The sequence below is a fragment of the Harpegnathos saltator genome, unplaced genomic scaffold (assembly GCF_003227715.2).
Source record: "Harpegnathos saltator strain DR-91 unplaced genomic scaffold, Hsal_v8.6 scaffold167, whole genome shotgun sequence".
NCBI lineage: Eukaryota > Metazoa > Arthropoda > Insecta > Hymenoptera > Formicidae > Harpegnathos > Harpegnathos saltator.
This window is the reverse complement of record NW_020229947.1, coordinates 355,315-379,625: the sequence shown is the minus strand read 5'-3', so window position 1 is coordinate 379,625 and position 24,311 is coordinate 355,315. Positions and strand designations below refer to the sequence as shown.

At 45.2% G+C, this 24,311-nt stretch overlaps 1 protein-coding gene across 2 annotated transcripts in view; it reads right to left on the bottom strand.

The window, feature by feature from the left end:
- nAChRalpha1 (nicotinic acetylcholine receptor alpha1) overlaps positions 1-24,311 on the bottom strand; it is a 158,479-nt gene that overhangs the window by 61,709 nt on the left and 72,459 nt on the right. The gene's annotated exons all lie outside the window — the stretch shown is intronic.

Here is a 24,311-nt window from a genome sequence, read left to right as displayed (position 1 = left end):
GTAAGATTCGCATTTAATTTTAGATTTAAATCAGATTATCTCACTTGAGGCAAGTTTCACGTAATGAACTATCAATGTGGATTTTAGACTTGCTTCGCTAAATTTACTTCAGGACAATTCGTCGTCCACGGATGCACAGTACGCGTGCATAATATTCGAAAAAGGTTGATCGACGAGGACAACTGAGCGAAACTTTCGGAACAGGGCCGTGCGAACAAACGAAGGGCTCTCTTCGCGCTCGGTTATCTCCGACGGAATATTCAAACAGCCGAAGTAGCAATGGCCGTTGCTGCTGCTGACAATGAGCCAGCAGCGGGCGTCGAAAAAGCGGATCGAATGAGCGGCGCTTCATAACGAAAGGGAGTGTCGTGCCATCGCGCCGGTAACAAAGACAAATTAACCGGTGGAAGTAGAAAAGTTTTAATTGCGTTCGGCGACCCGATCGGCTAAGTCCTTTGATGTCCTCGTTGCCCTCGTAGCCTACAGCCCTCTCATCTCCCTTCTGTTCTTCATTCTCGAATTCCGTCGCACTACCCACGGCCACGCTACATCACCCCTATTCGCCATTGCAAATAGCCCATACCGACCGGCGACGCCGACGGCGCGGCGACTCGCCCAAACCCCAAACCGAAACTCCTGACACTCCCAGCTTTATTGGCGATTCATTGATTTTCGACCGCGCGGATCTTTCGATTTTTCGGCTCCTACTCGCGTAGAAATATCTCTGCACTTTCCCGAACACGGCGTATACTCCGATTAGAATTTTCAGATTTGTCCCTGGTTATCCGATTTCGATACCAATTGAGAACCCTATTCTTATTCTAAAAAATAGCTTCTCTGCTTCTCCTGAAATCGGAGCAGAAATAGACAAATTGTAGGCAATTTCTTCAGCGTTTTCTTCAGTACATTCGGGCTACATTTTATGATACAAAGGAAAATCCAATTTTGCACACAATTGAGAATTCAAGAGAATAAAAAATAAAAATCAAATTCTAGTGTGGTATAAAGATTAGAGAAGGAAAATATCGGCAAAACTTGAAACTTCTCTCTTAGAATCGTATGTTTGAAATGATACACCTCTAACTTGAATCTGCGTAAATTTCGGGAGAAAAGTCGAGCTAAGTATCCGTTCTTTTTCGGCTGAACTAGACTACGTCTTTCACCTTTACGGTAAGACAAGTATGTAATCTAACACTGAAGGCAGAAGGAACGAGCGGTTCTAATCTACTTTATACTTCAACGGTAACGAGCGTATTTCCTTATCGTTTTTATCGCAGTAATTGTATCTCGTTATACAGTAACTGCGTGGTATTGTTCCACGCGCAAATTATACATTATCAACGTACAGTTTGTTGCTTAATGCTTAAGAAGAGTTCCAAGTTATCATCACATATCTAAATTGCAGTAAAAAGTGCAGGCACGTGCGTAATGAGTCAGCAATTTCGAGTAAACAGGATATTTTGAAACTCACTTGTATTTTACTCCATTTACTCATTTATATTATAAATTAATAAGTAATTATATGCTTACGTATGATTACGTATAATGAAGTGCATAATAAGTATATAATTAATTATGTATAATTAAGTAATAACTTGCGTGAAGATTCAATGTAGATGTTTCGCACATTTTCTTTCAGTTTCAATGAATTATATCTTATGTTATACATATATCTTAAGTATATCTTAAGAGCAAGAGAGTAACTTTGATTGTAATGAGAGACATGCTGAGAAGGAAACAAATATTCCAAATGTGAAACTTTTTACACTTCTATTCTTCAGTTACCGGAGTTCAGAAGTTAATACACAACCGCTCGCGTGAACTGCATTAAATGTCCATCAGGATTAAATGTCCCACATAGATCCCGGATAATTTTCCACGCTAGTATCGTCTCTCGCCGAAGTCTCTACAACGTTTATTACGTTTGATTCTTTATACGTTGTCGCAACGAACCGCCTAGAGGCGATACGAACTGCGGCAGGTGGATAAATTGTGCGCTCACGTCGGCGAGTTCTCGTAATCACGGAGCGCAAAAATCCAGCGAGAATCGATACCCCATCCTAATGCGGGATATCCGGCTTCTCGTCGTTCGTCGGGAACTTCAACATTCTGCAGCAATCAGGAATCTCCCCCCTGTCCCTCTCTCTCTCTCTCTCTCTCTCTCTCTCTCTCTCTCTCTCGCTCGCCCGCCGAAGGACGTCTCGTCATATTCTGGATCACGGCGACGCCGACGCACCGCCGTCAATTCCCATCCTTGAGAATTGTCCGGCGACGCTCAGTCCGGCGAACTTTCAATCGATCCTGACAGTTTGACTTGCGGACAAACTTGGGGCGAGGCGTGGCGCGCGGTAAGACGCTGGAACGATATCCCGGGCCTTTAGGGAGGACGAGCGACGCGAGGAAGGAACGCCGCGGCTGGAAAATCCAGCGACGTCAAAGCGGTGTGTCAAGCAGAGAAGATGAAAAAGGACGATTCGCGCGCGGCGTATCGTTTCGCGAGGGAAGGGAAGCAATTTGCAAGTTGTCAGAGAGGCGGGCGAGACTATCTTTGGTGTTCCCCACGAAATCGTAGACTCGCGGTCGAGCCTTCGCGGCTACTCGATCGATCGATCGATCACCTCGTGCGAGCGACCGTGTCCGGCAGCGTTATTTCCTTTCGGTTCGCAAAATATGGACAATCGACTTGACTAGTCCTCTTGCGAGAAATGATATCGTTGTCATTTCATTAAATATGCCTCCGCGGAAAATCGAGCTGAGAATCGTATTGTATTCAAAAAAATAATTATTCGCAAGTATGATTAATGCGTAGCTCTTATTATCTTGAAATGTTTCTTGTGACTGAATATTTGCACGGGAAGTAGAAATTACTATAGGATTTCGTACACAACAATCCGAGGAATAATCCGAGGAACATATTGACATTCCATGTTAAATTTATTGCTTCTGTATTTCTCACGTATGCTTTTTATGATTTACACGGTCTGCTATTAACAAATTTACGACGTTCCTCCGCAAGATAAACTCTACTGGGAGTCTATTTCTACATTATTGAAGAACATGATGCAGTTGAAAAGAATTTATATGATAAATATATTCTCTCTCCGTGCAAAGAGCCTCAATCTCGATCACGTGAGTGATAAAAGGAATAAAAGTTTTATTCCTTTCAATTTATAATCAATTTTCACATTAACATTTTAACAGCCGCTCTTATGTTGGGAGAATTTGCGATTGCCGCCGACTGCCGCATTCTGAGAACTCGCTTAGACGAAAATAGATGTATGTAAATTTGGCGATAATAACAGCCAACGTCAAATTATTGTTAAACGTAAGCGTATCGCGACTGCGAGTCGTCCACACGGACGCGGTTTGCTCCTCGTTAATTCAGTTACTCCCCGTTATTATTTATTCCTGTCCTTTTCTACTTATCGCGGCGCAAATCCTCCCGCAAACTCCGACGTTCCGCCGAGATTGTGAGGGGAACGGTTTTAAAAGAGTTAAATGTCGCGGGACGTGCGCCTTAAGTAAAGCAGCGCTTGCCTTTTTGCTTCCTCATGCCCCGGATATGTTTTTACTTACTAAAACGGATCCGCAGGCGCGCTAAGCGGGCAGTCGGCAACGGCACGCTCAAACTCCGCGTTCCCCTCTCTCTCTCTCTCTCGGACAGAGCCCCGTAAGCCACTTAACATTATGACGAAGTTTCGATGTTCCCGAAACTCCATCTTCGCGGGCCAATCGGCCCGATACACGTCGACCGAGTCGAGCATCGATAATCTATTTCAACTGCAACACACCCGTGTTATTTAACACAACTGTGGTTGCCTCTCCACCTGAGGGAACAACCTAAATCGTCGATCGCAATTACGCGGGATAAGCAAGCCACGCTTATCAGGAGGTGACGAATGGAATACTAAGGGTGTCACGTAATTCGCATCCACTATTACACGGCGCTGTCCTTCGTAAAGATTTTCGACAATTTTCGATATAATATGCATCTTTGGAACTAAACCTCAGGTTGGAATTCTGTTAGAGTCCGCGCGAAATCGGCCGAAGAACATAATTTTGTTATCTATTCGCTTGCTGAGACGGATGCGATGTATGCGAGCCGCTCGTTTCTTCGCGAATTATTATCACTCGCGCGAACGCGAGTATGTCTCTCCCCCCCCTCTCTCCCTCTCTCTTTTTTTCTGCATTTTCGAAAATTATATTTCCAACAATATATATGTCATCGCTAAACGGATAGTTTCCGGCGCAAGACGCAGTTATCTTTATGCTCTCTCTATCCGACACAAGTTGTAAGCCGTTTAGCATTAAGACGAAGCTCCCAAGTTCTCGAAACTCGCGGATACGCGGGCGCAGTTGTGCCTCTGTAAATACGAGTATGCAATATCCTCGTCGGCGCTTGTTCGCGCAGCGCGTCCCAAACCTGAAACTTATTTTTACGAATGGCGAATTGCGGAGGAAATTGCGGGAAGGGACGCAGGCGAGAACGCGCTGCGCGCGTTAGAATCAAGATTGTAATCGTTCTTCAGGCCCTCATCATCGTTTTTTCCGATCTCCGAAATAGCGAAACACATGTTAATAATGCAGCTAACATAATTAGATCGCGGGGGGAAACTATAAATTTGTGGGTGTCTATCCACACTAAGGATTTATATATATATATATATATATATATATATATATAAAGTTTGTTAGATCGCAGATAAGTCTGCTTTATGCGCTCACTCACCCCCCACCCCCGTCTCCGACTCTGTTCATTCGCGCTCGAATCTATAATCCATTTAGCGAGACTAAGTTTCCTAAAGTGTTCTCCAAACTCATAAATCCTGAGCCGCCTGCCTCTTAAGCACGAAGATGAAGTTCCAATAGGTTTCGATGAGCATAGAACCTTTTCCCGCATCTTTCAGCCGCAGTCTTGCACCGGGCGTTTTCGACTCTTTGTCGAAGACACACATACTACACACACCGTTCTCTCCTCCTCCTCCTCCTTCTCCTCCTCCTCCTCCTTCTCCTCCTCCTCCTCCTCCTCTTTCTCCTCCGCAACGAGCGGCGAAACGAGTGCAGCCGTGGCGAGGTAAATTATGTAATATCAGCGAAATTATGTTGAAATTATAAAATTATGTAATGATGTAATATTATTTCTTATTACTGAGAAATCAACATTTATACAACAAATATATTAACATTCATAGAAATGTGAAAGATGAAAAACAACATTAAACTCTTGCAAGCTTTCATTTTATCATTATACCACCACCATAACACTTTGGATGGGGAGATTTCTACACGGTATATTTGAGATAAGAATAAGATTGCTAATTAGCATCGCAATCGGATAATCAATTGTGGGGCAAAGAATGTAGCCAAGCATGTGAATTCCCTGGGAATTTCAATCAGAATCTCTACGCTGCATGGGAAAATTTCTGTGCGGGACAATTAGGTCTTTCTTAAAGTTCCCTCTCTGAAATCGTCATCCCCCACGTTGAAACGCGCGGCACGTTCAAGTAAGTCGCACATGTCTTAAAAAAACGTGACGAAAAAAGACACTGTAAAGTTTCTGTCGCCGCGACTGTCTCACGTCGTGACAATCGCGAAAGTCGATGCGGTCGTGTGCAAAGGCACAGAAATATGAGTAAAACGACAACGTGGACAGACAATCCGCGGTGGTGTCCGAAATACTCACGGCACGAGAGCTCGATTTCTTTCTCGGTCAGGAACAATAGCGCGAGCACGCGGGTGAAACAGGCGGCGGCGGCGGCTTGCAAGTTCGTGCAAATTCTGACTAGCGATATTTAAATATCGGAAAACCACTTCCGCCGGCGGTTGCTATTCAATCGACAATCCGATCAGAACCTGCTTTCATTCGGAATTCCCAATATCGTTTCCATCTGTCCGCGAGCACTTCAAATAAATCGCCGGATCGGTTTCGCGGTGTATCGCGCGTTTAACCAAAAATAACGAGGGAGCCGAGAGAGAGAGAGAGAGAGAGAGAGAGGAGAAACGGCTTCGAGCAAGTGATCGACTTTGACGATCGATTCCGATATGGATTATTGCTTCGTTAACAACGACGTCTGTCCCACCGATTGACACGCTTCTCGTTTCGCGAAGCTCGTCGCCGTCGTCGTTCGCCGCGTGGTCAATAGATCGAAACTGTCTGATAAAAAAAATATCTTCTCCCTCGGCTGAAGGTCGCGAAGAATTGAAAATAGCCGGGCATCGACAGAAGTCGTAAGCACTAGTGTGTGACGTGTAAATTGTAAAAGCAGACTCGCGCGAGCACGCTCCCTTCCTCTCTCTCTCTCTCTCTCTCTCTAATCTTCCTTCTATCGCGTGATTTTCTAGTAAACTATAATTACCTTCATCGCGCCGTTACGCTTGAAAATATCCCTGTTTTATGCGAGGAGTACGCAAAGTACGACGAAATTCAGGTTACAGTTTAATTCGTGCGCCCCCGCCCTCCCGTTCGCCCCGCTCTCGCCTCTGCGCGGACCCACGTTGCATTTTTCACTTTTGTTGGACTTTCCGTCTATGCGGAAATTAAAGCGCGGCCCGAACGAGAATGAAACACAGCGACGGAATTTTATGCAGTTCTTAAGTATTCGGCTCGCGATTCAAGTTCGCGAGCGCGAGCGCGCGCGACAGAGAGAGAGAGAGAGAGAGAGAGAGAGAACGCCCCGGTGCTCCGAGTTTCACGCGTTTCCCCGAGCGAGCGTTCGGCGAAATGAAAATCTTCACAGCCGCGGAATCGTCGGCGCCGGGCGCCGGGCGCTCGCGTGTAATCGTCGAATCCGCGCACAAAGCGAGAATGCACTGCGAAAGAAAAAAACTACCGGCTCGCCAGCAACAATGCGTCGGATACGCAGACTTTTTTTAATCTTCTTAACGGCCGGCGTGTGTATCGGCCGGCGGGGAGAAATCCATTTATCTATCCGGAGCACGAATCTAAATCTTCGGCGGGCAACGTGTGGAAATCGTACACGCGCCGCTGCTTTCGGGATTGCGTCTTCCTCCCCCGCCCCCCTCAACTCCACCACCATCCCCGATCGAGAGTTAATCTCGCGCGATAAAATTTCACTCGCTTCGATTTCCTATCGCCGCCGTGCGTCGCCGTCGTTCGCGCGATAACCAGCTCGGTACGAAACTCACGCGCGCTTTGCGATAAAAAAGGAAAAAACGGAGAACAGAGAAAGACGAAACGAGAGGGTGAAACAGAAAGAAAGGAAGACCCGGCTCGGATTGCTCGATGCCTTGCACGAACGCATACTCCAAATAAATAAACGGGATTCCAGCGCGCGCGTGATCGAGACGCGTGCAGCGTCTCGTACGGGAAGGATCCTGCCGGAAAATTACGCATTCCTCGTGCGAAAAATTCAAGTTTAACGCCGTGTTGCCCGGATATACACAGCGCGGTCTCTTCGCCGACAACGGTGAGCGACATGAGGAACGACGTGTGCGCGCGCGCGAGAGAGAATACTCTCTCGCCCCTCGCCCCCTCTCTCACGCTCGAGCGTAATAGAATTAAAACTTCCCGACCACTGCGTGATTATTACGTACGTACGTACGTACGTACAAATAAAAGTCCAGCGAGTTAGCTTTGATGAGAATTGTAGGAAGCTCAGCGCGCGCCGCGCGCGTTGCAGGTGCAGGAACATGGCGGCGGGATAATCGCCGATATTTCACCCCTGTGCATGCATGCGTGCGTGCGTGCGCGCGAGCGATAAATAATCAAGTTCTCCAGGAACGTCCGCGGCCTAGACGCTTCATAGAGCCAATTATCGCGCTTCACATGGCGCGGATAACGTCATTATCTCGCGGCGCGGATTGATGTCGCGAGCGATGAGGGGGATGACAGCGCGCGTGCCGCGGACGCGATCAACGGGCGATAGGCGTCGCCGCTAATCAGAAGTATTCAGCTGTCGCGATTGTTGCTCCGCGAAACGAGCGATGAACCCCGGGAGTATAATGCGCCTGACAACGCCACAGCCGCTATTATCGCGCGGCGAACGCGTCGGCGAAACGAGCGCGCGAGGGCGGAGATAGCGCCAGCGCGGCTGCAAAAGCACGGAATTGTCGCGGCAGCGGCAACGCGGTTCGATGACCTTTGGCCGGATCTCGCTCAGCGACGGATAAAAATAACGCGTTTGCGTCTGTCCTCTCTCTCTCTCTCTCTCTCTCTCTCTCTCTCTCTCTCTCTTTTCGCGTTTCCTCCGCGAGTGCGCGTCACGCGGCCGCATGGGATGGACGCGGAAGCTCGCAGAAGCGCGCGGCCGTTATACGCAGCGGTCGCGAGTAGCGCGACAAAATATTTACGCGAAGGCGGCAGTTGTCTTGGCGGCCGATTCACGTCCTGCATGTTGAATCGCATGAAATCCGCGTAGAAAAGAGGAAGGTCAATAAAGGGGCGTTTTTCCGCCCCCACCACAGGATTTTCAGAAAACAATTTTCCCTCTTCCAAATTATTCCTTTTACTGAACTTATCAGGACAATAGATGATGTAAATGCGCTGTTAAACATTTTGTAAGTTTAGGCAGCAATGGTGAGATTAACGTTAAAATGGTAGTATCAATATTTACCAGCAAAATGGAGAAGAGTGAACATGGAGAAATGAATGTTCATTTTTTGACATTGGAAACTTCTCTACTCCGTTATATTGTTGCACGGTTCAAGTTATTAGCAGAATTTATCAAAAGACAAAGCAGGTCGTCTGCGGGATTAGCTTGCTGATTGTTGGCCACACGGTAAATGAAAATTTTGCTTATGTTTGATTATGCATAATTAATATGAAAATTAATATGAATATTTTTTTTTAGTTTCAATAAATTATATCCTACTACATTATATACATGTCGAGTATTTTTCAGGAAGTAGAGAATAACTTTGATCATCATAAGAGAAACAAATATTCCAATTGCGCAAAGTGCGCATATGCGTGTTTTAAATCTTAAATAATTAATAAAACAATAAATATAAAAGAAACATAAACGAAAAATTATACATCACATAAGAAAAGGTTTATTGCTTCGTTAATATATTTATAAGATTATATTTTAAATTCAAAAATTATATTATCAACATATTACAAATTGCCTTAAAAATATACGGCGAAAGTTATGAGAATCTTTAAATGAGTGAATTAAATTTGTTTTAATATTTTATCGGTCCTTTATAAATCAACGTACGATTCATTACTGGCAGCGAGAAGTCCGAAATGAGAAAGATTCTAGTCATGAAATTAGTTATCTGGTACAATACCAGTTTTAAATTCTATTCTTATCCTATAAAAATACTATTTGGTACATGACTTTTTCGTTTGGAAACAAAACAGAAATACTGCAGGAACTCGCGCATTTCTTTGTCAGGTAGTAACGTTGGTATACTGTTATGGTATCGAACATGGAGTCCCATTTTGTATTCCATAAAAAAGATAAAATCTCAACCTAAAAAATAAAAAATTGGAACCTAAAGTGGAGATGAACAAAAATATCTTGGGAAAAAACTTTCGACTTTTTGTTTAAGATAAATGTCTAAATCGATGACAATGTCTTAATTTGTGACGACTGCAGCCCGTTTTTCTGCTAGCCGATAGCCGTGTCTATATTTATTTTACAACATACATTTTTATCCTAAATTTTACATATATTATCGTTACAAATGTAAACAAAAAAAATTTAAAAATTCTAGTTTGATTATTAAGAATTCAAGAAGAGCCCAATTAGATCCCAAAAAAGCTTTTTATGCGGGTAAATGTCCAGCATGCACCGCGCATAACGTTGCACCGTCACCGTCGTGGAATATATTTCACGATTCAAGAGAAATTACGAGACGTAATCATTACGAGGGCATGTTTATGTATGTATCGGAGATACTAGTGACGCGACAGCTGTACCGAGATAACGTCGAAAAAGTGAATGATCGATAGGCACGGCTCGACGCGGGCATTTTTGCGGGGAAATTTGGCAGCGAGACTCGCCGGATGCCGACGTCTCTGTCCACCTGTACATGCATCGTTCCGGTCCTCTTCGCGAGAGAGGCGAATTTACATGTTGAGAATCTCCAGCGAAAGAGCGGGCTCGTAATTTGGAAGTTATTCACGAGGGAGATCCAGCTCGTCCAGCGGAAATAACGCGGGTTCGCAAATGGGACATAACAAGTTAAAACTTTTTCATCTCGCGGAAAGTACGGCTACATTACAACCGAGCTTTTATACGTTACACTGGGACAAACGGCTCGGGAGAAATAGATGGGGGAGAGGGGGAGAGAGAGAGAGAGAGAGTGTGTGAGTGAGTGAGTAAGGTGGTATCGACAGAAAGTCAATTTACAAGATAAATGTCAGCAAAGATAAAATGGATCGCTTTCAACGTGTCCGGCCGGCCGGCCGGCGTAAATCTCAACGAACGAGCCGCCTGTCGCGCGACTAATGTGTAATAATATCGCTTAATGTAAACTGCACGATTAATTAACCCTCGTTGCATAGCCACGGGCTCTTATAGACCAATTAGACTTTAGGGATGGCGCTGGCAAATAGGCGTCGTACCATTTTGAGTGTGCACATTGTGTGTACTATATCTGTGTGTGAATCACGTGATCAATTCACGACTACTCTAACCGGAAAAATGACGCTTTATTTGATTAAAGTTACAAATATATTTCCTGTATTTCTTTAAATATATATATGTATATATTGCCTTCTTCCCTTGCAGGGATGAACCTTGCATACTTATTGCTTACCGACGCGTGGACCGTTCGTAATTAGAAACGGTACTCCGGAAATTTTGATCATGTTACGCATTATAAATTCTAATATTGACTTTGGCAGTGTGTGCGTGCGCGGTGTGTGAGCGTCGGTGAGAGTATTTTATACACGCATGAGTAAATTCGAAATGATACGGCGTCCCACGCTGTCGTCGCTTGGGACACGTTACATGCAAAGTCAGCATAGTCTAGTTGGTATATATTATAGAAGCGCCTCCGTGCCCTCTCGTAGCTTTGTCGACGCTGTTATTTCAGCCGCCGAGCAAGCTCCGCGCTAAGCGGAACAAATGATTCCAGCCGATCGCCCCGAGTCCAGTAACCCCAAGCGGCTGATAAAAATGTGTAAATCATCGTCCTCCTTCTCGAGATTCCTCGATCCCCGCCGCGGTCGGCTGTGTACATTCGCGAGTACACAAAACGATCCGCGTGCTGTCGGCGCGGGAGTGAGCTCGGCTAAATCGAATTATTACGACAAAGTACCGAACGGAGGCCGAGTGTATCATGCCCCCTTTTAAAATTCATTAGCGAATTAACTCGCCCCTAGCCTTCCCTAACCTACGCTCACCCCTACGCGCTCTTCCTGCTGCATTTCCCCTACACACACCGCGGCGGTAGCGTATAGACATCCTCTCGCTCGCTTCTCCCACCCTCTCGTGTCGTGCCCTTACCCGCCGAACACGGGACCGTCCACCACCCTTCGTTTGCTGTTTCTGGGAAAACTGCCGGCAGAGCCACCAGCAAACCGCCAAGTTCGGCCTCGACTGAAATTTCGCGGAGGCGAATTCTAATCTAACTTAAGCCGATATATTCTAATCTAATTGAATGATTGGGATTCGAATCTGCGGAAGGCAGGCTCTTCAGCACGGCGAACGTGCTGAAGATTAACGTTGAAGAAATCTTCGGCAAAAGTGTCGCGACGATAAGGATAACGGTAACGTGTGTTCTCGGTTTGAAGCCGAAAATTCTCTGTTCTTGCCACTTTTTAGTGCAATCTCACTCGAAAAGCGCCGGTCTCCGCTTAAATTCAAGCAATTTTTCACTCATATACGGCGGATCCTCCGTTCGAAATCGTTGAGTGAATATCATCACTCAGCGCTTGAAAAATAAAAAAAAATTTATGTGTCCCATCGTCGGAGGAATAAATTTATTCTAGTCGATTGAAACATTTACTCTTATGATTTCAAGCAGCGGTATCTTATCACGCCTTAGAGCGAATTTTCACTCTAAGGCGTGATCATCACAAGAAACTTGCTTTCAAAAATTTCCTGAATTGGAATCTCACTCGAAGGGTGGAGCGACAGCCGAGTCATTTAAATCCGAATGATCTTTCGGTCACATGGAATAAATTTTCCACTCTCACTCGTCGAGCGGGGATATTTTCAAGAGATTGAAAGCGAAACTGGCGCCTTCACTGAGAGCAGTTTTGTTCCAATTGGTCGAAACGTTAACTCATTAGAGCCAGAATCCACTTTAGCCTCGAGTGAAACTTCATTCTTAGCGATTCCGGGTGTGACAGTCTTCGTTATCGCTTCGAGCGAATTCGTCGTTCGTTCTCGGCGAGATTTCGCTGGCGGAAATTTAGAGAGAACTGGAATTAGCGAGAGAACGAACGCGCCCCGTCTGTTGGGGAAACGACCCCGGTTTGATTGAGACGTGTGGTGTGCGTTTTACGTCTACGCTCGCGTAATAAGATAATACGCCGATCGCGCAATGCACGCGCGTGCGCTCGACAATTCCAATTTGCTGTATTTAATTATGGGCCGCGCTATGGAAATACGTCGGCGTGTAACGGCGATGCTGGCGCAGACAGCTCAGCGATCTCACTTCGGGCCCGTAGTTTGGACACGTGTAGCGCTTCGGGAAACTCGGTTATGCAAATGTCAAGGACTGAAATGGAATTTTTGCGTCCGCGCAAATATAACGTTTACCATTCGCGGCTCGCTTATTGCTGCGGGCGCCGCGATTTTCGCTGAAATTATGCGCCGCGCGTTCGCCATCGGAGAACGTGTTATAGAGCACGCCTGCATTTGCAAGACATTCCCCGCGCGAGTCTATTAAGCCACGTTCGCGGGCGGCATTTCCGCGGACAGTCGCCAAAAGGATTCGCGCGCGCCAATCTGAGAGTGTTTTCATCGACATCATCTTTTCATCTTATCGATTGAAAATCCAAGGCATAGCACAACACGAAGGCGAAGTTTCACGATAAACAGTATATTTCTTGCGTTGCGAAGAAAGGACACACACGATACTTAACTAATGTTACAAAATTTTCTAACCAAAATGATCCTATCGACACATTGTGTGCCCTGAGCTATCATCCTTCCGTTTCACGTGTGTCGCTTATATTTTGGGAACTGAAATAATTATCATAAATTTCCTATTCCTCTGAATCTATTATCGCATATTTACTTTGAACTTAATCTATGAAAAAATGCATTATGTATACAGGATGTCTGGACTTGGACGCTCGAGTTTGTCGGAATAGAAAAATCCTGCGACATTTTGCAAGGACTACGACGATTATCAAGATATTAACGAAAGGAAATTGGTAAATTAGTCCGCACTACGCGCCGGGGCGAAGTCTCACATCCAAGATGTCTGAATCTCTCTCGACAAACTCTCGACAACGGCGGACTGTACGTAATATTGAACACCTAACCGGGCGAGTAGTCTCGTAAAGCTCGAGTGCGCGCCGGTGTCCAACATTACGCACAGTCAGCCGTTGCCAAGAGATTGTCGATAGATTCAGACATCTTGAACGAGACTTCGCCCGGAGAGCTCGACCTACCGCGCCGTGCGCATAATCAATTTCCTTTCACCGGTTCCCCAACAATTACCATGGTGGTCCTCGACAAGACGGTTGAGGAATTTTTCACCCAATTTACCGAGCTCTATTTGCACACGACAGCTCGGATAACTGAATCCAAGCACCTCAATAACCTCACAAAAGCCTACGCGAGATGTCGCGATTGCGAAACCCATCGAATCCCAAAAATAGGAAATGGGATGTCACAAGGATCTCAAAATGAGCCTCGGATAAGGAAGAAAAAGAAAAGAGATCTAGGTTGAAATCGTTGAGAAAGCCAAGACACACATCGAGCTGTAGCGTTAGAGAAGAAGAAGAAGAAGAAGAAGAAGAAGAAGAAAAAGAAGGATATCGATTAACCAATTAGAAGAAATACTAAATAAACCCTCGAGGCTCGAAAGACTCGCGACAAACGGCACGTTACAAAAGCTAATAAGACCTTCAGTCGTTTCGACTAGTTTTTGGAGGTATCCATTGCGATACTCCATTTCATCTGTTTCATGCTTGGCTTCGCGATCGCGCAGCGTAGACTCTTCCGTTGGCTTCCACGATCCGTTGTTGATCGCGTGTCTGCAGAGCGCAGAGCCTCGATAGTTTGTTCAGCGTTATTTCCCAGTAAAATTTCCTACACACTTCTCGACGTGAGAAAATCCGCTGGCTGCGGTCTGTGCCTGCGCGCTACACTAGGACACATGAGAAAATTGAAAAGAATTTATACGAAAGAAAGCGCTATAATATTCCCTCCAGGTATTCCCTGTAGGTGAGTAAGTGATATAATGAGAGAGGCGGAGGGGAGGGGGGGGCACGACAGCTCTCGGGCTCGCGGATTATCCGCGGATAAGGCGGCTCGGTGCCGCGGCCTCGTCAGGAGATCCGCCGGAGCACAATGTCTTTTTAATTTCCTCCCGTGACGCTTGTATTCACCGCTCTCCGGGCTCCTCTCCGCAGCACGCCGCGCCGTCCCAGACAGGTTCGCTCGACGCGAGCGAAGACGAAATAGCGGTAGAAATTGTACGAAGGAAACGGAAGTTAGCCGATGCGAAAGAAAGTCGACAATAGGCAGACGGCGTTGTCTCGACGTCTGCAAGGAGCGAGGGAAACGGACGTCCTTTCTTTGTTCGGCCATACGAGAATGAGAATTATGAGATGGAAAAGGAGTTAGAAAAAAGTTGGAGAAAAATGAGCAACGCGCGGAGACGACGAACGGCGCGACGACGAAGAGGAGGATGAGGAGGAGGAGGAGGAGGAGGAGGGGGAGGAGGAGGAGGAGGAAGAGGAGGAGGAGGAGGAGGAGGAGGAGGAGGAGAAAGGGCAGGAGGAGGAGGAGGAGGGGGAAGAGGGTACTTTAATACATAGGAAAGAATATAGTTACGTAAGACGCGAGGAAGGTGCGAAGATTTCGCGACGAGTCGTGCGACGTCCTGGCCGACAAGCTTCGCGGGTGAACGAGTCAGCTGGAAACGGACTATCAAAATTGTATATCGTCGGCGACTCTTTCCTCCTTCAACCGCGGAATACTAATGGCACGCGCAAAAGTACCGCGTCGGCCGCGAGATTGCTTTTCCGCATTTTATGTTCGACTTGGCGCGGCGCGACTGGTCCGCCGGAGAATTTACCGCGTCTTTTTTTTTTTTGCGACTCGGTGTTAACCCTTAACAAAAAGCTGTCGAGCATCGAGGAGAATCACGTTAATGCTATCGTGGGTGAAATTTCATCCCTCGCCCTTGGGATATATTTTTTTATTTTAGAAATCGAAAAAATCAAACTGATGCAATCAAATGTTTTATCATCAGCTGAATATTGGATGAGGAGAAGAGAAGTCATTGTTGGCAGCGGATAATGCAACATTTAATAAGATCAAAGTAAAATATTCCCGCAAGGAGTGAAATTTCATTCATGGTAGCCTTCAAGGGTCTCGTCCGTCGGCATTTCTGCCTCCTCTTCTTCCGCCGATCGCGGAAAAATCGATAACCCGAGAAGCGCGCGCGGCTCGCGCTGCGACTTGATGGATCCGAGATGTCATTGCTGAGATACGTCGGTCTTATCTTAATGCACCCCGCCGGTTTGCCCCTTCTCGGCGCAGCTGCGCATTTACGCGCAGCGAAGTTACGCGCGCACCTTTTACCCGAGATACGTATAGGCGGACTGTTTTATGCGAAATGAACCGGTCGCACGCCTGAAGAAAAAAGTATTAGAGAGAAGAAGGAAAACGAGCGAGAGCTCGCGCGAAAAAAAAAGGGGAAGAACGAGAGGAGGGAGGAGGAAGAGAGAAGGTCGCACGCGAGTAAGAGCGTTCCCCGATTTGAGGTGACACAGCGAAGCGGTCGACGAGGGCGGCCCGCTTTCGTGCGCGCGCGTTGCATATTTTTTCTACAATATTATTTTAATTTATGCAAGCGGCGTGTTTACACCGGGAATCCCATACGCCGTAATTGTATCTCACGCGGCGCGCGCGGGTCAGGCGTCTCGCCTGACCTCGCCTGACGGCGAGCAACAACGGCTGATTGGAAGGTCCGCGAAGTCGCCCTGAGACGCGAGAGGTTATATATCTGATGGAGCTGCATCGAGGAAAATTGCGTATTAATCTGCCCGAAGGCTAATGCATCGTAACGCGATCTTATTACTTTTTCCTTCCAAGAAGGAAGCGGCTCCTCCACCCGCTTCGACTTTTCCATCCATCGACCTCTCTCTCCCTCTTCCTCCTTCTCCGCAGCCTCCATCGCCTTTGTGGTAGCTGGCACAGAAAAAGGCGGCTGCAATTTCGTTCCCGGCGCGGAACAGCCTCAAAGTGTGTGCGCGCGCGCGTGTGTGTGGGTGCGCTAGTTATGCCTCTGTAAATTTTTATTACGCTCGGCGATCGTATCGCATTGCGTTTCGTCGCTCTCTCTCTCTCTCTCTTTCCCGTTCCGCCCACGCGTCAGTTACGTAAATGAGATCAGAGCGTTTCGGAGGATTCATCCCGCGGCCGCGACCTATGTACCGATAATTGCGATCGCATTTGGCATCGGCTCTACGCATCGGCGATACGCGGACGTGCGAGGAACACGAACGCAAACTGTGCCCGCCGCGCGTATCCATAAACCATAATCCCGCGGTGCGACAGAATTCCGCGTATAAGCTGACATGGTTCTCGAATGGAGCGACTCGTAAATCCAAGGAGATTATTACAGAGTGCTGAAGGTGGGCCGTCCGGATCGTCGAGGTCGCGCGCGAACACTGAAAACTCCTGTCACGGGTTAACCAGCCTTTCTCATATCGAGCTTCATTTATATTTAACGCATCCGCACGTTTTGCCGCACGACGTGCGTGCGACGAATGAGAATTCTTCCCGCCGCCGGTGTTATTCTACGCGAGACACGTGCTGCTTTTCTTATCTGGAGATTATACCGTACGTTGCTCGGGTTGACAACGCGCTGCGGCGGATATACGTTCGCTACGCGCGTATCGGTCATTGAAATATATACCTCGCATACCCGAAGGATCGCGAGAAGTTGCGGGACAGGGGCAGGGGAGAGGGAAAGGAGCAAGGCTCGCGAAATAACGCGGAGTTTAATCAAGTTCAAGTTTAGCGGAGCTGAACGGCCGCTGCGGATAGAATTCTGCATAGAAAATGCGATTCTTTGCTTGATGTTATAAGCGAAAATCAACATTATCTTTATCTAATCAAGAGGACTTGCTCTAATTAAAGCGCCGTTGATCAATTCTATTGACACGTCATGCTTTTAATGGCACACTGACCAGAGCCCGTTATAGCAATTTTCTAACCAACGAGCTCCAACTACTTCTGAAGGGAGTCTCACTCGTTAGCAGAGTACGAGTGTGGTTTCAGCTTGAAACGGTGCTTCTTCTGCTCATAGTGACCGCAGAGTTCGAAGAACGCTCAATAACATGTTTCCTGGCCTGGTTGGATAAGAACAGGAAATAACATTCCCTTCCCACGCCCCGAGGTCCCCGAATCTGACGCTCTTCTAGACTTCTTCTTGCGGAGCTTCATAGAAGATAAAGTTTACCGGAAGGAGAACATGCCGGGTAATATGAGAATCAGGACCAAGGATGTCTGCCGAGGAATTCGTTGCCCCGGCAACGTTGCAGGAAGTAGAACTGTCATATAAGGACAGATTCGACCAATGTATCGATACCCAAGGTCATCGTTTTGGATATAGAAGATGAAAAAAAATCGTCCGATCGTTCAGCTAAGAGCTAGACTTTGAAACTCGTATGAACTCGTTTCAGAGAGTGAGCTCTATTAGGGGACTGATTAAAAAGAAATATATAATTCCAATAAAGGACTTCTTCGGATCCTTTCAAGTACATATGCCGCAAAAGATTAAAAAAATTATCTTGAAATTTTAGAGACGCCTTCATCCAGAAGAAAACTGTGCTCACCGCGAAACGTCGCGTTCTCGAGACCAAGTCTCATCCGAAATACTTCATCGAATAGCGAGCAGAGCTTGCGAGACAATTGCGTGGACGGATTAAAATGGGACACCCTGTACGGCCACCAGCCCGGAAATATCAATCTGCCGAGATTCTCCGGCTGAAAATGACATCCCGCGAACCCGTTTAAGCTATAACGTATAGTTGCAAAGTTGCAACGGCACGGCGATCATCGATGACAGCTCTCCGATATATCACGGCGTGACAGCGCGACTCGCAGGCAGATCGGCGCGCCATTGGCAGCGCTCAGACGAATGGAGATGAGAGATTCAGCGGAACGAGTAATCGCTTTCCCGCGCCTTGTTACAGGCCACCTGGGGTAATTAAGTTTCCTATGCTCTAACGGGTCGCGGAGATGTTCAGCCGCCAAATTGGCGCGCGCTCCGTTTATTCGCTCGTTCTCGCTCTCTCCCCCCCCTCTCTCTCTCTCTCTCTCTCTCTCTCTCTCGACCGCTCGCGCACACTTGCTCGCTCTCGCGAAGCAGACAGACACGGGCGATTTTGAGCGAACGGACACGCGCGACCTGCTTAAAGCTCATTCCACGAGGCCGGCATCGTGGCCGCGCGGAACAGCCTCGGAATTACAGGGGTGGACGATCTCGCGTTACGTGACCGCCGTCGGACGCAAGGCGGTTTTCAATTTTCGCGACCGCTCCACCCTCGCTCGCCCGCGCGCGCGCGCGCGCGCGCGATCGTTAGCCCCGCCGGTCATTTACATTCTCGTGAGGGAGCAACGCGCGATTTTACATACCAGTTAGCGCGCGCCGCGGGACATAAATTGCCCTTCGTCCTTAAACGCGAGTCCGTCGCAGCACCGTGATGCTGTAATAAACAGTTTGATCTCGCTGCCACCGGCGCCGCCATGCCCCGGCGTCGATAAACCGTCGGCCGTGCTCCGCGCTCCGCTCGAGAGAGCGTTGCTGCATATGCGCGTGCACGTGCCCCTGCCGGCTACGTTCGCGGATATTACATCGCGCAGATGTGGCTGTTAATAAAAGTGAATATGAATTGTTCCCTGGATCAACATTACGTCGGCGCGAGGCCGGGGAAGGAGTTGAAAAGTCTGAATTTCGGAAAGGTGCGGCTGAGCGTCGCGCAGAACGTGGACAATTTATATACTCGTATAATCGGATCGTTCACCGGGAGGGCAATTTTCACTCAGTGTAACTGAACTTTCCGCCGTCTGGGAAAATAAAGACCGGATGGAGAGCTCTCGGTTATGCCGCGCTATCGATATATTGTCCGGAAAAAATGAAATCTTGGAATCTCGGAACAATTTCCGGAATGGTCAGTAACAAAATCTAAATACCGAGGCTGTGCCGAAATACGATTTTCCCAAAATATACAATTGTTCCGAGGGGGGACTATTATTCCGAAAATAGATAAAATTCGCGAGGTACATTCGCAAAAGGTAAGATAAGTTCGTGGAACGTTTTATTCGTTCTGATGAAAACAGAATCGCAAAATATCTCTTTCAGAGTATAAATACTTTTTTCTCCAAATTTGATTGAAATCGTAAAAATGTTAAAAGAGAGAAACGTCTGACTTGAGAATAGCTGAGTAAATTCGCTAAAGTCTCGAAATCTTGCCTTGACCATCGGAGAAGTTGATTCATCTCAATCAATCCGTTTGGTAAGACATCGGAAGACTGATTTAGATGAAAAGACTCTTTGTTTCTGATATAAAAAGATTTTTGTCGGAAAAAATGAGATTATATAAACCAAATCGATTTTAGTAAAAATATTTTTTGCTTCGAATACACGTATCTCTGTTTTTTGTTCTATATGTGTTTTCTTATTTTCTTCCTCCCTCCTTAACCAAAACACACTTTCTCGAAAGAGTAATACGTTGAGGTCAACGAGACTCCACTTCTCCCTTTGCGTTTCTTACCACTTTACCTTTCTTTTCGAGGGTTAACACTCTTCATTGCGAGCAAATAAACTTAATGTGTTAAAATAAAGTTTTCGAAATCGGACAAATGAGCGTAGGAGGGATTGGTTAATAAACAAACGTTACGTTAGTTTAGCGTAATGCTGCACGCACGTCAATTCACTGTGACAGATGAATATAGTTTAACACAATGTGAAAAATCATCGATATCTTCCAAGAAAATCCAAGAAAACAAAAAACACACATTAATGTAAATAAAAGACTAAAAATATTGTGTTTTCTCTGGCAATTGAAAAAATATTTTGGGATTTTTTCCTGAAGCAATAGTGTAAAACATAGTTTTTACAAAATAGTTTTAAACGACGAAGCGTTTCACAAGCTGCACGACGAACATATGTATTTTATATGCTGCTAACCTACTCTGGGCTGCTCGCGGACGTGCTCTGGCACCGTTGCAGCTCCGCAATGATGCTGTATGTTTATATTTCGGTTACTAGAGAAAAAAATATGCAGTTTAGAAAATTGTACCTGACGTGAAAACATACAGGTAGCTCGTCCTCTGTCCTTTTTGTACAATCAACCGCAACAATTAGCTGACAGACAAGTTTTATTACCGAAATTCTGAAAGATTTGTTCTGAATATGCCTCAGTTGCTCAACGCTGTACATAAATGTATCAACAATTATCTAGCTGAGTGCACTGTTGCTGCATTCAAGTGAGAAGACTTCAAATGCGACACTTCCAATAATAATACCGTAAAATTTGGAGAGATTATCTCGGCGTGCGAATTATGACTCTTCAAGAAATTTTTCTATTTTCTTAAATTTCGATATTTTTCTTCAAGAGAGACAACACATGTTCGCCTTAGTTGTAGGTATAAAAAAATTCTAGTGGGAGGTTTCAATGATATGCAATTGTCGCAATCGAGTTTTGACACAGCTGAATCTTCACAGACGAATCTTTTCCGTCTCGATAACAAAACTATCATTTCACGTGATCGAATTTTCGATTTTCTGAACCTTCTTCCATCACGCGAGCTCAGATCTTTTTTTCAGCGCGGTCGTTGTATTTAATAATCCGAGAAAGGCCGAGAAAGAAAGCCAGAGCGCCGTTCAAACGAGCATCTTGAAATTAGTTCTGAAATGAATTTCTCTCGAGGGTATTTTGGGTAGGGCAGGTTCTGAACACGAGCTGGGCTTTTAGCGGGGTTCTATTAACGATTTACTTATTCTTGCGAGTGGTGGCTATATGCCGTGGCGCAAATTTTAATGCGATATGACGTGACAAGAAGTAAAGTGGATTTCCCGCTATATAAACTAGTGACGTAAGACGCGGCAAAGCCTGAGAAGGTTCCTAATTTCATTATTAGAAAATAGGACGTGGAGCGCACATAAGGAACTTGTCTATCAAGCGAGCGTGTTTTTAATACGTCCGCCCTCTGCGAGATTTTCGCAGCGAGCCCTAATATAATGAGATACCGTGCTGTCCGCTATTAATAATTTCATCGGAAAGAATTCTGCCTGCCGTCTCGCGGAACCATCGATAAATTTAGAACGCGCGCGTCGCTCGAGAAATACGATCCTCTCCCTTTTGCCCATCCTTGCCCCTGAGAAATCTGTCGTGCGCGCGATACGATCCCCTTTTTCCGATTTGATCTTTCGTCTTCGCGCACCTCCTGCCGCCGGGGCTGTCGAGGTTATCGAGCTTCAGCTATTTCGATTAAATGCGTACGACAGACAAGCCGGGTCCCTAGAAATTTAAAGCCGAGCTGCTTGTATTATTAACGCGCCAGGTATGCGTACCACTACAAGGAACAACTCAATTCACCAGTAGTGTTAAACTTCGCGCTATCACATGATCATCAATCATGCCGTCATCAATTTCAGATACACACGTAGCCTGGAGGGTAGAGAGAGAGAGAGAGAGAGAGAGAGAGAGAGAGAGAGAAGCGCAAGGGGGAGGGAAGCAGGGAATGTCATTTAAAAGCTATTATTCAACGTAATGTCCGCCCAGCGCTACGCGGCAGAAAGCATGAACTTCAATGACACTATTGCGACATGTGAGCATTGATTAAACAAAGTCGTCGTACAACGACGTCAAATATATCGAAATCGAATATTGAGAATTTTTCATGTGTATGCCCTATACATCCTTCGAAGTCGACGGGGAGTCGATAAGCCTGAAATGAGATTTTGGTTCTACATTGAATTTCGTCGAAATAAATTGGAGAATCGACGGAGAATCCCGAGATGTAATACGCAAGTTATTGTTCCATCTTGGAAATACAAACGTTCCCCCTATCGTAGCCCCTTGTCTGTGTCGAATTTTCAAGAAGACCTCGATTTAGAATGTTTTTAATATTCGTTCATCTCAATAGCCCATTTGCCTATTTAATCTTGATTCTTCATTTCGGTCAGCATTGAATTGTACAACTTATTCAGTTGCAAATAGAATATGCGGACTAAGCAAATATTAAATAATAATAATGGTAAAGATTGATATGCTAGTGGATAAAATAAAAGACAAATCTGTATTCTCATGATCCTTTTTTCCCTCCTAGAAATTTTGATGCAATTTGAAGCTCCTAAGGAGATCACACTTGCGAAAACACTCCAAGAGTATTATCGAACGCAAAAATAAAGGTTGACATTCATAATTGTGAATCATTTAGGATCTATAAATGAAAGCACGATTAATTCATATTCATGGATCATCATTCGGCTATTTGGATCGAAGCATTTCTTGATTGAAACAATAAATAATAAATGCAAGTATAGATAGATAATCGGGGATTCATAAAGCTTTAACCGTTTGTCAAATGATGACGGATTATGAATGCTGGCCTAAATCGGCCTCGACTCGGATATCTCTTTATTCTGCGTAAGTTCATCAAAGATCCATTAAAATGGCAAATATGTATAATAAATGATTCAACACGTCTGGAAATGCATGATATATCGCTGGCTACGTCCCGACATTCTACGTCATTCGTTCCGGCTTCCCAATACATTCCCAATGCATTTTGGCTTGACACTGACATTGCTATTGACATTCGCATAGCTTATAATTCGGCCAAAGAAACATGCGTTGAATAATACGAGAGTCATTAACCCTCCGTGTGATTCGTGGATTGTTTAGCGAATTTATTCGATTTACTTCTCAGAAACATCATCTTGCTTTGATGTCCACGAGATGCCAATTTTCATTGGTCAAGATAATTATATTTTTCCCGACGATCACTGCTAAACTATTTTATCTTTATCTTTTGTAAAAGATTATCCCTCAAAAACTGTGACTCTAAACGGTTCTCTTCCCTCTCAACGTGTCAAAAACTTACGAATCTTTATCTGAAGCTAGAAAATTTCTGTTTCCTCCGTGTTGAAAAAAAAAACATATGCGATTCGTGAATATAAATTCAAATCTCGAAGATTCAAGATACGTTGAGAATATCCGTTGTTACATTCTTTCGACTGCTAAATGGCGGGCGACGCCAGTTGATGATTGACGCGGGATAATGCAGCTCTTTTGTTTTGCTTCTTTTATGCGTCGTGCACTCTTGGGTAGCTGAGAGTTGTGTTACATTTACCCAAAATGCTTCGTCAGCTCTCGAAACAACATTCGATCGAGCTCTTATCGGCATCGCATTAATTAACGTGCGTTCCTCCGATCGAATCGTATCTACGGAAGTGTCAGTGCCACAAGCCAGCATCCGGAGTTGCATGACGGTGCAACCAGGAGTACGACACCGAATCGGGAAACCAAGACGGAGGACGCAGGTTGCGCGACACACATCATATATTTCCAGAAATGTATATTATGCATCTCCAAGGCGAGTAAAGAAATTCGCAACAAAGAGATGGGGGAGAGAAAAATGTCTGGCTATATTGACCCAATTATTAATTATCGATTATTGATTAATTAAATTTTCACTTATTATTATTAATGTTTAATTTATTATTAATTAATTATATTTTATTTATTATCAGTTATTTTAAATACGTTTTATTAATCAATTATACTTGTGTGCCCGTTATTTAACCTTTATTAGGTAATTTAATGCTTGCTTATTGTACGTCTTTTATTTGCAACTAAATAAATTACACAATTAATGTGTTGCTTATATACTAAATATAATATATCAAGGTAATTGAGAATATCGAATAACGAATAACTAATGATGAAGCTTTTTCAAAGACAATTCAATAAAGAGAAAATGTCATTAATAGTAAAACTACCGACAATTAAAGCGACCTCCTTCTAGTGCAACGGTTAAAATGATAGATTTTGAAACAAAAAATATGTTACGCAAGAGAAAAAGTGTTTGTTTCTTTTAGTTTTATTCAACATTCATTAAAAGTATAAATCGCATTGTCATATAAAAATTCGAATAATTTTTAGAAGAAATTATAGACCCGTCATTTTGTCC